Source organism: Prenolepis imparis, unplaced genomic scaffold (genome assembly GCF_030444845.1).
Source record: "Prenolepis imparis isolate NDT839.2.m4 unplaced genomic scaffold, iyPreImpa1.0 SCAF_9, whole genome shotgun sequence".
NCBI classification, from domain to species: Eukaryota; Metazoa; Arthropoda; class Insecta; order Hymenoptera; family Formicidae; genus Prenolepis; species Prenolepis imparis.
Window position 1 is genome coordinate 15,511,463 of NW_028141167.1, and position 15,502 is coordinate 15,526,964.

Below are 15,502 nucleotides of genomic sequence, written 5' to 3' on the forward strand. Positions count from 1 at the left end.
AAACCTTGAAGAAGTATTTTTACGATTGCAAAAAGCGAATCTTAAAATGAATCCAAAGAAATGTTTACTTTTACAAAAAAAAATGTTAAATATCTTGGACACGTAGTTTCCAAACAGGGTGTTACCACAGATCCAGAAAAAATAACAGCTGTAAAAGATTGGCCAATACCACATACTAAAAAGCAATTGCGTAGTTTCTTAGGATTTTGCTCTTACTATAGGAAGTTTGTTAGAGGTTTTTCTTCAATAGCTGAACCTCTTTTCGCCTTAACAGAAAACCAAATAAAATTTATTTGGAACGACGATTGTAATAGTGCTTTCGAGAAATTGAAATTAATGTTATCTTCTTCCCCAGTGTTATCTTTTCCAAAAGGAAAAGGTCAATTCATTTTAGATACTGACGCTTCCAATATCGGAATTGGTGCAGTGTTATCTCAAATTCAAGGCGAAAAAGAGATGGTCATCGCATATTATAGTCGAGTCCTTAGTAAAACCGAAAGGAATTATTGTGTGACTCGTCGCGAGTTATTAGCGATTATTGACGCTATCAAATTTTTTCGACATTATCTTTTAGGTCGAAGATTCTTAATTCGAACCGATCACATTTCATTAAAATGGCTTATGTCTTTTAAGGATCTTGAGGGGCAACTGGCTCGTTGGTTGGAAAGACTCCAAGAATTCGACTTTGAAGTGCAACACCGAAAGGGGGAGTCTCACAAGAATGCCGATGGATTATCCAGACGACTTTGTGAGACTTTTGGCTGCGAATATTGTGCTAGAGTCGAAGGAAGGAACAATTCAGAAAGCGAGAGAATAGTTGCCCGACTCATATTCCAAGGAGAGGATCTGGAAGTATGGCAAAAGGATCAAGAGGAAGATCCTAATATTGCCATTATCATTCAAGGAAAAAGAGAATGAAGACGTCCGCCTCGTTCTGAATTGGTGACTCACGATATTTCCGCTCAAATTTATTGGGCATATTGGGATGCATTAGTTCTTCAAAATGGAATCCTTTACAAGAAGTGGGAAGCCCCGAATTTGAAGTCTAGTTTTCTTCAGTTAATTGTTCCTCGGAAACGAGTGAAAGAGATTCTCGAAGAAGTACATGACTCTCCATCCGGAGGTCATTTCGGAATGAACAAAACCTTAGAAAAGGTTCGAAAACGTTTTTATTGGGCAACTTATAAGCAAGACATAGAAAATTGGTGCAAATCTTGCAAAGTTTGCGTTTCAAAAAAAGGCCCCACAGGAAAAGGAAAATCTCCCATGCAGATATATAATGTCGGAAATCCATTCGAGAGGATTCAGATGGATATTTTAGGCCCACTTCCTATCACTTCTTCAGGAAATAAATATGTGATTGTCATCATTGATTGCTTCACCAAATGGGTAGAAGCTTTTCCCCTGAAGAATATTAGAACAAAAACGGTTGCAGAAATCTTCGTCAATGAATTTATTTCAAGACATGGAGTACCTTTAGAGGTACATACCGACCAAGTGAAGAATTTTGAATCCAAACTTTTTGCCGAATTAATGGAACTTCTTGGAATTAGGAAAACACGGACTACCCCGTTACATCCTCAGTCTGATGGTCAAGTCGAACGACAACATCAAACTATAATAAACTATTTAGCGAAGTATATTTCACAGAATCAAAAGGATTGGGATCAGTGGATCCCCATGTTTCTTCTGGCCTATAGATCTTCGAAGCACGAAACTACTGGAATGACTCCTGCGGAATTATATTTCGCTCGAGATTTAAGACTTCCAGTGGATTTGTTACGAGGGAACCTTCTTAGGACAGAGGAGGGAGAATCTTCTTCTTCAATTGAGAATTTCGCCAGTATTCTTAGAGGAAAATTAGATGAAATTCATTCCGAAGTTAAAGGAAAGATGGATACAAAATCTTCTCGAGTAAAGAGTTGGTATGATAGAGGAGTTAGGAAGATTCTATTTCAGGAGGGAGAGAGAGTCTGGTTTTACAACCCCCGAAGAATTAAAGGAAAAGCTCCTAAATTGCAGAGCAATTGGGAGGGACCTTTCTTTATAGTGAAGAAATTCAACGATGTGGTGTATTGTATTCAGAAGACACCCAGACATCGGAAAAAAGTGGTTCACGCGGATAGAATAGCTCCATTTATAGATAGAAATGTTGTTAATTGTTAGTTAGGTCAGAGCCTGAATAAAATTGTTAGGGAGTAGGGAGATGTGTGTGTATGAGTTTGTGTGTGTGTGTATATATATATTTTCATTTTAGAATTCTTACTACGAAAAATGTTTTTCTTTTCTAGTTGAAGATCTTCAAGTTCTTCAAGGTTTGTCTAAGTCTTCGGTACGGGAGGATTCTCCAAGGAAGTTCCTGTGGCTGAGACTCATTGGAAACAGCTGACATCTTTCAAAAGGAGACTTCCCATTCGTTCTGTTCTAAGGATCGTTTGAATCTTCAATTAAGAAGACCGTCTCATCTTCAGCTGGATAGTCATTTGATTCTTCAATTAAGAAGACTGTCTCGCCCACGGTTTTTTTGATCCGTGGTTTTTCCCGTGGGACGAAGGGCAAATGCCGAGGCAGGGACTTGGGGAGTCCTCGAGGGACGATGGGTCCACGGATGTTACCCCCCCCCCTTGTCTGAAGATTCAACGTTCTTCGATTTTCTCCGGAAGACGCTTAAGCGAGATCAACAAAACAAGCGAAGAGGGCAGAAATTTTCACCTCGGCGGGTGTGAAGAAGAGTCTGGCCAACTTTTCTTCGAAGACACCGTTCGAGTATGGAGAGGAAGAGGGCGAAGCCCGGTAACCTGTAGCAGCAGCTCAGGGAGGGCAGGATTCGTCCGGACGAAGAAGACGCAAGATTGGGACCAGACGTTTCGCTCGACCACCCACAGCAGCAGCTTGGGAAGAGCAGGAGAATCGTCGGTGCCCTGGAATCAGCGTCAGTCCTGGGTCTTCAGTAGTCTCCATGTTGGATTGTCGGGACGACAATCTTAAAGGAGGGGGGTAGTGTTGCGCCCCCTCGGATCTGCATCCTCATCCTCGGGATCACCCCGTATACGTTTCCGGAGGATCGTCGTCAAGGGGGTTGTTGATAAACAACCTCCGACTTTCGTTTGTTTTCCGGCTTCATCTTGAGTCTTAGTCTGGCTGTCAAACGATATTGACGTGCTACGCGACTACAGATTATATCCCAAAATATTCCTAAATTGTATTCTTCTTTGTTTTCTCTCAAGGGACGTTCATTCCATTAAACTCAATTCTGTGTAATCCTTGTCTTATTTATTTCGCGCGCGAGTGAGAGTGCTTGTGCGAGTGAGATATCTCAAGAGGCGTCTGGGGGACGCAACAATATATATCCATTGTCTGAATATATATATCCATATATCGGGTGTTAAAAAAGTGGCGGATACGCTGTATAGGGGTGAATTCCTGAGGTTATTTGGAGACGATTTTTCCTCAACGAAAATGTCGAGAGAAGTCATCATTTTTTGCAAGCTCCCAATTTTTGCCATCATATATCTTGGTAACTAAGCCTTAAATTAAAATTCTATTAAATTAAAGTCGACTTGAAATTAATTGAAGAATATAGTTTTGTTAATATTTTAATTCCACAATACTTAGTTTACGAAAAGCCCTTTATTTTCAATTACTTATAACTTGAAAATTATCGGTGCCTCGACATTTTCACTGAGGAAAAATCGTCTCCAAATAACCTCAGGAATTCACCCCTATACAGCGTATCCGCCACTTTTTTAACACCCTGTATATATCCATTGTCTGAATCGATGCAAAATCCTTTACTCAGGGGACAAATGGTTCCAGATTTCAATATTATTTTGCCGGAATTTAATTGTACAGGAACGTGTGATGTCCTCAAGGAGATCTTGATGACGGCTTGAACGTCATCATGACGATGACGTCATCCCAAGTTCCGTAAGGATCGGAATATTGAGTACCTTTACATGCTCCATCGTTATTAGTGCGACCGGCTAAGGTAAGGATGTGATATGTGGTTTGATTAGCCCTTAAACCGTGAATAATATTGCCGGCTCCAAGGGAGAAGGTTCCGTCTTGAAACATCCTTCGACATTGCGTATATCCGGTTTCATGGATAAAGTCTGTCTTCCTATTATGAACCACTGAGATATATGAATGCATTCCGCAGTAATAGATGGTCCTCGATATTTTTCTACTTTGCATGGAATAACTTCTGCATGATTATAGTCCGAGAGCTGCAGAAGTTGCACATAATGTCGGTTGAATTAGGTTTTTGTATATGAAGATTACATTCTTTAACATCGAGCAGCGATACAAAGGTGTTGTCCGCCACAATCGAATCCAATTAGAGCGTGAATTGGATTAATAAGAACGAGAGTCGCGAAGTACAATAACATATCTGTAATAATACACAATAAAAATATATATATACATATTTTTACTCTATTTACTTGTATATGTATCTCTTTATATTTTGTTTCCAAGAACTTTGTTAATTTTTATGCATATATATAATGTATTTATAATGCTATCTATTCGCTACAATATAAAATACGAATTTTATAATATATATCTTGCTTATCTTAATATACATATATAAACTAAAAATTTACAATTACTTCAGTAAAATTAGAAATATAAGGGTGTTAGTAATTATATTTAAGGTAATTTGGTTACGTAATATGAAGACAAGTAGCGTAACGCTAACGTTTTTATATAATCTCTCTATTCGTAATAATACAATAGGTACGTGAGTGATATATGAATAGCAGTGGAATTCTATGTTATTGTTGTTTCCTCTTTCACATAACTAAGGTTTGTAGATATTCCTGTGGATTCTGGACGGTTTTAGTCAAAATTCATTCTGTTATATGTTAATGTATAATGCTACGAATACACGGCGATACTTTTATGTCTAGATCGAATGTATATATACACTAAGTGTCGACATGTGTACAGCGCTGAGAGCTGTGTCGTCAGATTGAGTTGCAGTGTTTCATTACTCTATCTCAAAAATTGCAATACATGTGGACAATAAAGGCACTGTTCTAGACACAAGTGTCCGCTCTAGGTGTCGCAGTGTATTCGTAGCATAAGGGTTTACTGTTACGCTCAGGTGAGTTCATAAATCGTGTTTTCCTTACCCTCTTTTTTTAAGAGAAAAGAAGAAAATAAAGCGGGTCGCGCGTTAAGTTCCAGCACCCTCGAATAAAAGTCAAAAGAGGTCGTAAAAAAGTCGTAAAATGGAGTGCATAGAATAATTTGCCGCGACTGAAATTTTAAATAATACGTTATTTTGGTATCTACTTTCAGTACGCAAAAGGGCTGCCCTCAACTCGAAGTGTCCCATTCGGAAGAACAGCCTCAAATATTCTATGCTCCAGTGACGCCAAAAATCTTGGGTAATTTTCTGAATTAGCTGCCAGCGATCGAGTCTGTTAATCGGTGTGTCGGTTAGATCGATATCAGCGAATGTTGTCAAAGATTCTCCGATAATAAAGTGACCAGGTGTTAATGGGAAAAGGTCTGTAGGAGTCGATGGTAATTGAGAAATCGATCTTGAATTTAAACAAGCTTCGATTTGTACTAAGATTGTAGCTAATTTCTCGAACGTTAGCAAACTTTGACCGATAACTCGTTTCAAGTGATATTTGCATGATTTAATACCGGCCTCCCACAAACCCCCCATGTGAGGTGATGAAGGCGGAATGAATTTTCATTCGATGTTATTAGGAATACAAAATTCGTCGTTTATGTCGCTTGATTTTTGTTCGATAAATTGCATTTTATTGAGACGTTTCGCGCTCCGACAAATTTAGTTGCATTGTCGCAAAAAATACGCTGCGGGCATCCTCGACGTCCCACGAAACGTCTAAGAGCCGCTATAAACGCATTAGACGTAAGGTCGCTTACCGCTTCCAGATGTATTGCTTTCGTCGAAAAACAAACGAATAATGATATGTACGACTTGTTGGTTTTTCTACCACGACCTCGATTGACTAATGTTATGATTGGCCCAGCGAAATCTATTCCCTGTTGTAAAAAATGGACGTTTAAGAATAACTCGGTCTGCGGGTAGTTGTCCCATTATTTGCGATAATGGTTTCGGATTATTGCGAAAACAAGTCATACATTCATGCACCGTCCTTCTCGCAACATTCTTTCCGTTGATCGGCCAATATTTTTCTCGAATCGCATATAACAACATTTGCGGACCGGCATGCAACAATCGACGATGCTCTCGCTCGAACAACAATCGTGTAAATCTGCACGGCAATAGAATCGGATGCTTAACATCAAACGCCGCCATAGAATTCTGAATTCTACCGCCCACCCTGAGGAGTCCACTGTTATCTACATATGGACTGAGCGATATTAATTTACTAGTCGATTTGATTGGTTTACCCTTTTTAAGGTCGGCCAATTCGTCTGCGAAATAAATTCTCTGAGTCTCCATAATTAATAATCGATTTGCTTTACAAATTTTGTCTGTCGAAATATCATACACGTCGTGTTCGATCTGCTCTACAATTTGATATACAAACCGAAAAATTTGTGCTAAAATACGCTCAATCTTTGATAGAGAAGAATAATTATTTAAAAGATATAAAATAGCTTATTTCGAATCATTACTAATTAACAATACTTGTACCTCAGATTTATACTCGGTTTTAATAATATTGATCTCGTCTTGTGATGGATTTATTGACCGTAATTTTGCAGACAGTTATCGATTTTCGACAACCAATTAGGACCTTCCCACCAAAGTTTACAATTCTGCAATTTTTTAAGGCTTGTGCCTCGCGAAACGAAATCAGCTGGATTATCCTCGCTCCTAACATGGCGCCAATGAATTGACGGAAGAATCGATTGAATTTCCGCCGTTCGATTCGCTACGAAAGTCTTTTGGCGCGATGGGTCGCCACTTATCCACGCTAATGCAATCGTAGAATCACTCCAAGCAAATATCTCGTCAATCTTAATTTTTAACGCTCTTAAAACATTTTTTACCAATTTGGCTAAAACAACGGCTCCACAGAGTTCGAGTCTTGGTAATGTAATCATTTTATTTTTTATCGGCGCGACTCGTGACTTCGAGAAGAATAAAGCACAGTTAATATTATTATCGTTGTCTGTCGTTTGCAAATATACGCACGCTCCGTAGGCCTTTACCGACGCGTCACAAAACGCGTGCAAATAGACTCGAACAATATTATTTCCTGAAGTGACTCTACGAGGAATTTGAATTGTATATATATCCCTTAATTCATCTGTGTACGCGTCCTATGCTTTTTGAAGGTCGATTGTTAAAGGGTCATCCCATCCCAAATTTGCTGTCCAAGTTTCTTGCATAATTATTTTTGCCTTGATTAAATGGGACTGATTAAGCCTAATGGATCGAACAATTTGGAAATGGCTGACAAACTTCTCGTTTTGTTCCGCATGAGCTTGTTGTCAGTTGCATCGAAAACTCGAATATATCTCGCTCGGGCTGCCAATTCAAACCTAGCATTTTCTTAATATTTTTATCGTTTACTTTGCTCGCTACATTTAACGATTCGTCCGCTCGCTCGTCAGGTTGCAAATTAATTAAAATATCTTTACAATTTGATCGCCATTTATGAGTCTCAAACCCGCCACTAACTAACAATGACTTCAATTGATTAATTAAATTAATAGCGTCAGTTTTACAATTAATTCCGGTAAGAATATCGTCTACATATAAATCTAATCAGTTACATACGGATTAGCATGTGATCTATTTTTAGCGATACGATGCGTTAGACATTTAGCAAGTAATGCAAATAGTCAATTTGATCAATTTTATTTAGTAGCACTTGAGATGCCCTTTCAAATTGACTATTTGCATTACTTGCTAAATGTCTAACGCATCGTATCGCTAAAAATAGATCACATGCTAATCCGTATGTAACTGTGTTTAGTTTGAATTCTTGTATAGGCTCGTTCGTTGAAAATTGCCATAAAATTCTCTGACAATCTCGATCATTTTCATGAACTAAAATTTGTCGATACATTTTTTTTTAATCGGCAGTGATTGCAATCGCGTGTAATCTAAATCTTAAAATAATATCTATTATATTGTCTTGTAAATTAGAACCGACCATGAGTGTTTCGTTTAATGAAATGCCTGAGGAAGATTTGTCGAACCGTCAAATACTACGCGTAATTTTGTGGTAACGCTAGATTCGCGCAATACGCCGTGATGTGGCAAATATATCGAAATTGCTGTTTTTGAATTTTCAATTGCCTTGGACATATGATTTAATTAAATATATTCTCGCATGAATTCTGAGTATTAACTATAAAAATTTTGATTGCGTTGAAATTTGCGCTCTAAATAATTTAGTCGTTTTACTGCTATTTCCCTTGATTCGCCGAGCTTGTTTTTTGTTTCTCGAAAGGGTAATCTCACAACAAATCGTCCCGAGCTGTCTCGACTTATCGTATTTTGAAAGTGATTCTCAACCTCGCGTTCTTCGGCTGACATGATACTGTGTTTATTAATCGGATATTCTTCTAACTCCCAGAATTTTAACAACGTATCGTCGATAGATTCTCGCTGTATTGACAAGCATGTATAACCGTTAAAAGATAAACATTCGTTTAGTTGATTTGCGATCAAATATTCTGGTATCGAACCTCCGATTATCCAACCGAATTTACTATTTTGCAAGATTGGCAAATCATCGCAAATTTCAATTTTCTCGGATTCCAACAATTTGAAGAAAAGTTCACTACCTATTAGAACGTCAATATTGCCAGGATTGTGAATTAATGGATCTGCTAATTTAAGATTTTTGGGAATCGGCAACTGAGAGACTCGAATTGAACATGATGGCAATTGTTTTGTTATTTTAGAAACGACTAGACAGTACAAATTTGTTTCAAAGTCAGAAGTTCGCGACTGTAATTGCAACTGACAACCATGCTCGACAATGCAATTCATCGTACCCAAGCCGCTAACCGATTCGCAAATGTTATCCAATTTCAATCCCAGTCTATTACACGCTGCTAATGTAATAAAATTAATTTCGCTTGCGCTATCTAATAAAACTCGTAACTGATAACCGTGACCACTTCGCCCCTTACAATCGCGGTTGACATAAGAACGCGCTTACGCTTTGTTTCGCCTTGTACATGATGCACCGATGGGCCGCTCGATGTTCCGCTCGACGACTCGCGACTAGTTGACGCCTCTCGCCTCGAATTCGCCGTTTCCTTCGCAGCATGGCATATAATATTGTGCATCCCTCCACACTTTCGACATCGACTTGACTTGCACTTTGCGACGGGGTGGTCACTGCGGAGGCAATTGATACACAGCTTCAAACGTTTTATTGTCTCGATTCTATCTTCTATGGACAAATTTAAAAATTGATCACAGTAATAAATCAAATGTTGGCCTTGACAAAGATAGCATCGGTGTCCTTGAGTCATTGTTGCTAGTGTTGTTTTACCTTGAATCCTTGGTTCGAACGATTGTTTTTGATTACCGTCATGTTTCTCATTGTTATTAGTCCTTGACTTATTTTCTCCAGAAATTTCGCTCAAGGATGCTCGCTCTAAAACTTGACATCGGCGCTGTAAAAACTCAATTATAGTGTCAGTTGTTAAATTTTCTAAAGTCTCAGCATATTTCTCCCAGCGTCTTCTTGTAACGTTGTTTAAGTTCTTTTCAATTAAATGAATAATCAATTCTCCCCAGTTTTCTGTAGGTGATTTCATAGATTGCAAGGATCGAAGATGTTTTTGTACATGATCCACGAGGTCTCGAATCGCCCCAGCAGACTCACGATGCATGCGCGGTAGTTCGCACAAGCATTGAATATGTTTTTTACGAATAACTCTATCGTCTTCGTACCGTCTTTTTAATAATTCCCATGCAACTATGTAATTTTGATCAGAAATCTCAATTGATTCTATTACTCTTACGGCTGCGCCGCTTAGTGATCCAACTAAATATTGATGTTTTTGCACATTTGATAAATCGCTATCATGAATCAAAGTTTTAAATGTATCAGCGTACCTTTTCCACTCTTCGATGATTCCGTTGAAGGTTGGCAGTTTGATAATCGGTAGCTTGACATAAGATTCCCGTGGCGTGCCAGACTGTGTGCTTAATCGTTCTAACATTTGTCCTTGCTGCTCCAATATTCGTGATAGCACATCGTTGCTGCTTGTTTCGCTTGACCGTTCCGATAGCTGTTGCATGAGAATTAATTGCTGCTCCAAAACTTGTGATAGCATATTATCGCCTGCTCGAACTCCGCTGCTACTACTTGCTTGAATTGATGGTTTTAGCTTCTCGAGATTTTGCAATAACGCTGCTCTTACTGAGAGATTTCGTTCGTCAAATTCGGTTTCTTCTATTAAATCTCGATCTTCGTATTCTTCCTCAGGGACTGCTGCTAGCAATTGTTGCGAGATCGCTTGAAATTTGACATACACTTCTTCCAAATTTTGAATACGTGTCTCTCGATCTCCTCCTTCGTGGTCGATTCCAGATCGGTCGTAACTCGATTTGCAAAATTTTTCGCTGCCGTCAATTTTGCCTTGATTGCGCCTCTTTGTCTTCTTAATTGCTCCACACTCATTTTGCTTGTCGTTGTGATCGTTTTGAATTAGTTTTTGTTTTCTTGTCCTTATGACACCTTGACTCGACTTGACAAAAACCGCCGAGGTCACGTCAACAACACGTTCGATAACAAGAACGTTAGCCTTTGTTAAGAAATCTACCGTCAATATAGCTACCGAAATATCGCGATCCAGAGGTCGAAAAATACTTAACGTCAATATTCGAACGACAAGCTTATTTGTTCCGAAATGTTAAATTATAAAATATTTGCTGAACCGAACAAAAGGTGTTTGTTTCATGCGCTCCGGTATTTCACGTTCTTGTCACCTTCGACAAAAACATTGCCAAGTGTTTTTCGAGGTTTTTTGGCTTCCCTCGCGGTCATTTCTGATCGATCACGGGATCGATGCTTGCCAAAGATGCTACCAATCAGGGGCCTTTTGTCTCGCCCCCAATTTTGCGTGATAGCGGCGAGAGCGAACATTCTACCCTCAGTGTGAGACGAAAATCCTTTCGAGAGAGAATCAAGAGTGTATTAAACGAAATATCATAAGTCGCGTAACGAACGGATATCGATCCAGATAATCGCGTCCAGTGACTGGTCCGTCGTTTTCATTGTAATAAATTGACTTGTTAAACTTATCACGACTGCCGTTATTCTCTCTAACCGACACTCCTGCATCCAGCTCATAAATAAATAATTGCGGTGTCCGCGCGAAATATCGAAGGCACGCAGACATTGTTTGGTCCTTCGAGCCGGATTATGTGTTTCACGAGTGCGTTCGCAGCCTACAAAGAACAATCATCTCTCGTGCCGACGGACAGTGGATTGAAAGTGAACCACGCGATTACAGTGGACTCTCGCGCGCTCTCTCTCTCACTTTGACGCTCGCGCGACGTATTGCGACGAGACCGATTCTCTCGCGCTACTCTCGCCGTCGCGCGCTATCTCTCTCACACCAACTCGCTTCGCTCTCGCACGCGACTCACACGTGCGGAACACGTGCACAGCAACATTATCGAAGTGCTACACATACGAGTGATTACGCAAAGACAATTAACGCTTTCTACACGCGTCTAGATCACGAGTCATTGATTTTTCGAAAAACTCTCAGTGAAAATTCAATCAAAATGAAACAGTAGCGTCGCGCTCTCTCTCACGCGCTCTCGCACGCCCGTATCGATACGTGCCGAGCCCTGGTCTCTCTCGAGACAACAGATTGTACGGTGCTTGGTGAGATATCATGCAGATTCAAGGAAACGTGACTCAAGCGACTATCATGTCTACCGACTTCAATCACTTTCTTGTCGAGCAGACGAATACAATCGCCCTGCTCAAGCGTGTCTTGATTAATTTTGTTATAGCCCTAAATTATAGGCTATACACAGTCATATTATATGTTATTTTAAGTAGGTTATTACACAATTATAAGTAGGGCATAGGCCCGCGCGAAACGCCGACGCAGCGTCACACGCAATAAGGAGTTGCCGAAAGAACCGCGAAAACGAGGCTATTGCAACTAAGCGCTGTGACACGAAATTGCCAAAATGCAAGCGAAGCATTCCATTAACCTCCTTCGCTTGCATCTGGGCTTTGACCACGCGTGACGACCCCATTAATTAATTATAAAAAAGACCCATCGATAATACTCGGGGGCCAGTCTGAAATCAAAATTGTACGTGTCGTCACGATATATCTCTGGTGAATTTATATTAAAGTGTTGTAAAAATTAAAAGGTATTATTTCACTGGACGAGTCCCGAACTCCTCAGTTCTAATCCAGCTACGATCCCTACTACCCTGTGTCTCACCGCTGAGGCACAACATAAAATTGGTGGCAGCGGTGGGATTGCCATCGTCATATACGGAGCAAGCCTAGAGGACCACAATAAGCGACTTAAAGAAGTATTACAGAGACTTCGAGAAAATAATTTAAAACTGCAGCCGGACAAATGCGAATTCCTACGCAAAGAAGTGATTTATCTGGTCACATAATTTTGGAAAACGGAATATCTCCAGATCCATCGAAGTTAACGGCAATAAAAGAATTTCCAACGCCAAAAAAGATAAAAGACATACAGTCATTTATAGGTCTCGCCGGACACTACAGAAAATTCATAGATTTTTCAAAGATTGCCAAGCCGCTAACCAAGCTTACCACGAAGGCGGAAAAATTCAAATGGACCACGGAACAGCAAAACGCTTTCGACACGCTAAAAGGAAAACTGATGACTGCGCCAGTGCTGCAATATCCTGACCACACAAGAATTCATAGTGACTATCGATGCTTCCGACTATGCAATCGGAGCAGTGTTGTCACAAAGAAAGGTAGGCAACGACCGGCCAATTGCTTACGCCAGCAGAGTTCTAACGCGGGCAGAAAAAAATTATATATAATACCACGGAAAAGGAGCTACTCGCAATAATATGGGCCGTAAAACATTTTAGGCCATACGTGTACGGCACGAAATTTAAAATCGTGACCGACCATAAACCATTAACATGGCTATTCAATGTTAACGACCCCGGGTCAAGGCTAATCCGGTGGAGACTCAAGTTAGAAGAATACGATTACGAAATAATTCACAAGGCCGGACGAGCGAATCCGAACGACGATGCACTGAACCGTAATATAATCCGAGACTTAACCGAGTCAGCGGAAGAACGAAAAATACACGCGATAGAAAAGGACGAAGCAAGCGCCGACGATGAGGAAATTTACACAGAGGAAGAAAAGAAACAAATATTGCATGAATACCATGATGCACCCCTAGGAGGACATCAAGGAGTCGAGCGTACGATAAAAAGGATTCGTCTAAATCACAACTGGCCAGGAATAACTAAAGATGTGGAAAAATATATAGCAAAATGTGAAGCGTGCCAGAAAAATAAATTATCAAGAAAAATTAAAATGCCTTTAGTAATCACCGATACGCTAGGCCATTCGAAAAATGTGCTTTAGATATAGTCGGACCACTGACCGTGACAACGGAAGGAAACAAATATCTGCTGACATTCCAAGACAGCCTAACAAAATATAGCGACGCGATACCAATCCCAAATCAAGAAGCGAATACGATTAGCAAGAAATTCGTCACCAGAATCATTCTTAAACATGGAATCCCAGAAAAAATTCTAACGAATCAGGGTACAAATTTCCTCAGCGAAATTTTCAAAAATACATGCAAGTTGCTAAAAATAAATAAAATACAGACAACTGCATACCACCCTGAAAGTAATGGCGCGTTAGAACGATCACATCGCACGCTGGCCGAATACCTACGACAATATATTAATGAAGATCAAACCGACTGGGATGAATGGGTACCATACGCGATGTTTACGTATAATACGACACCGCATACAGCAACAGGATACACACCTTTCGAATTGATTTATGGACATCAAGCGGAACTACCGACAGCACTGACGAAACCTCCGAAGCCAACGTATAACTATGATGACTACGCGCAGGAACTAAGAGAAAGAATACGGGCTTCAAATCAACGGGCGAGAGAACATCTCAAAGATGAAAAAATCAAGGCCAAAAAATATTACGACAAGCACCAAAATAACGCAATTTAGAGTAGGTGACAAGGTACTGGTCCATGACGAGACGCTACGACGAGGACGTTCGAAAAAACTCGAAACTCTATGGACCGTATCGTATACAATACTCGAAAAGAATTCCGATGTGAATTATACAATTAAAAAGGGGAGAAAGATAATACGTATACACGTAAACAAGCTCAAGCAATTTGTTGAAGCATAAACAAAAAAAAACAAAAAACAAAAATTTTTTTACCAATACTCCCCTCAACGATGAAAAATAAAATGAAACACTCGATTACAGGATGCTTACCTGCTGGAACAGCAAAGTATTCGCAAGGCCATATGACACGGAGCGCCCATATGACCTAGAAGAATTCAAACATAACCCAGGCCTACATTTTGAAAAAATTGGACGATTACATACCAAAGAGACCTGGAAACTCGTAATAAAATTAAACTTGGAGGAATTAATTGAATACAAACAAATCGAAGAATACAGACAGCAACACCAGCTGAAATGTGACACACTGAAGTTCCATGTACAGTACCAACAAGACGCCTGCACTAGTTTCAAGAGCATCACAAAAAGAGAGGCTAAATATTTGAAAAGTCTCATGACACAGATTCAGACCGTATACAGACCACTGACTAACAAACGCCGGGGATTAATAAACGGAATAGGATCAATCGCGAAAACACTATTCGGAACAATGGACGCAGACGATGAAGAACAGATAAATGAGCAATTAGAATTATTAAAAAGTAATCAGCAAACGTTACAGCACGTGATAAAAAACCAAATAAAAATAATAAATACAACAATCGCACATATAGAAACATTAGAAAAGATAGTCCAGCGAAACGAAAAACTTCTACAGACACAAATACAGGCCTTTTTCGAACGCGAGGATATTACCGAACATTTTCTAATAATTACCGCGGTCATTACTGAATTAATACGCGACGCAGAAAACGTATTAGATTACCTTGCGCACATTCAACAAGGGACAATACATTTAAAATTAATGCCGGTAGAGACCATAATCGCGCACTTAAAAGAGGCAACACAACAAATACCGCGAGGCTCATATTTTTCGTTCACAGTCCACGCCGAGGACTGGCTACAAATAGAAAAATATACGACGATGAGTGCGTACTGCGATAAAACAAAAATTTTCACGATTCTTCGTTTTCCGTTAATAGCGAAACCGACATACGACGTTATAAAAGTAGTTGCGCTCCCTGTTCCGGATCATAATGTCAATAACGGAAGTAAAAAATGAATTAATTGCGATAGATAAGGAAACATTAACATACTTAGTATTAACAAAAAACGAGTACTCTGCGTTGATACCACTGCTT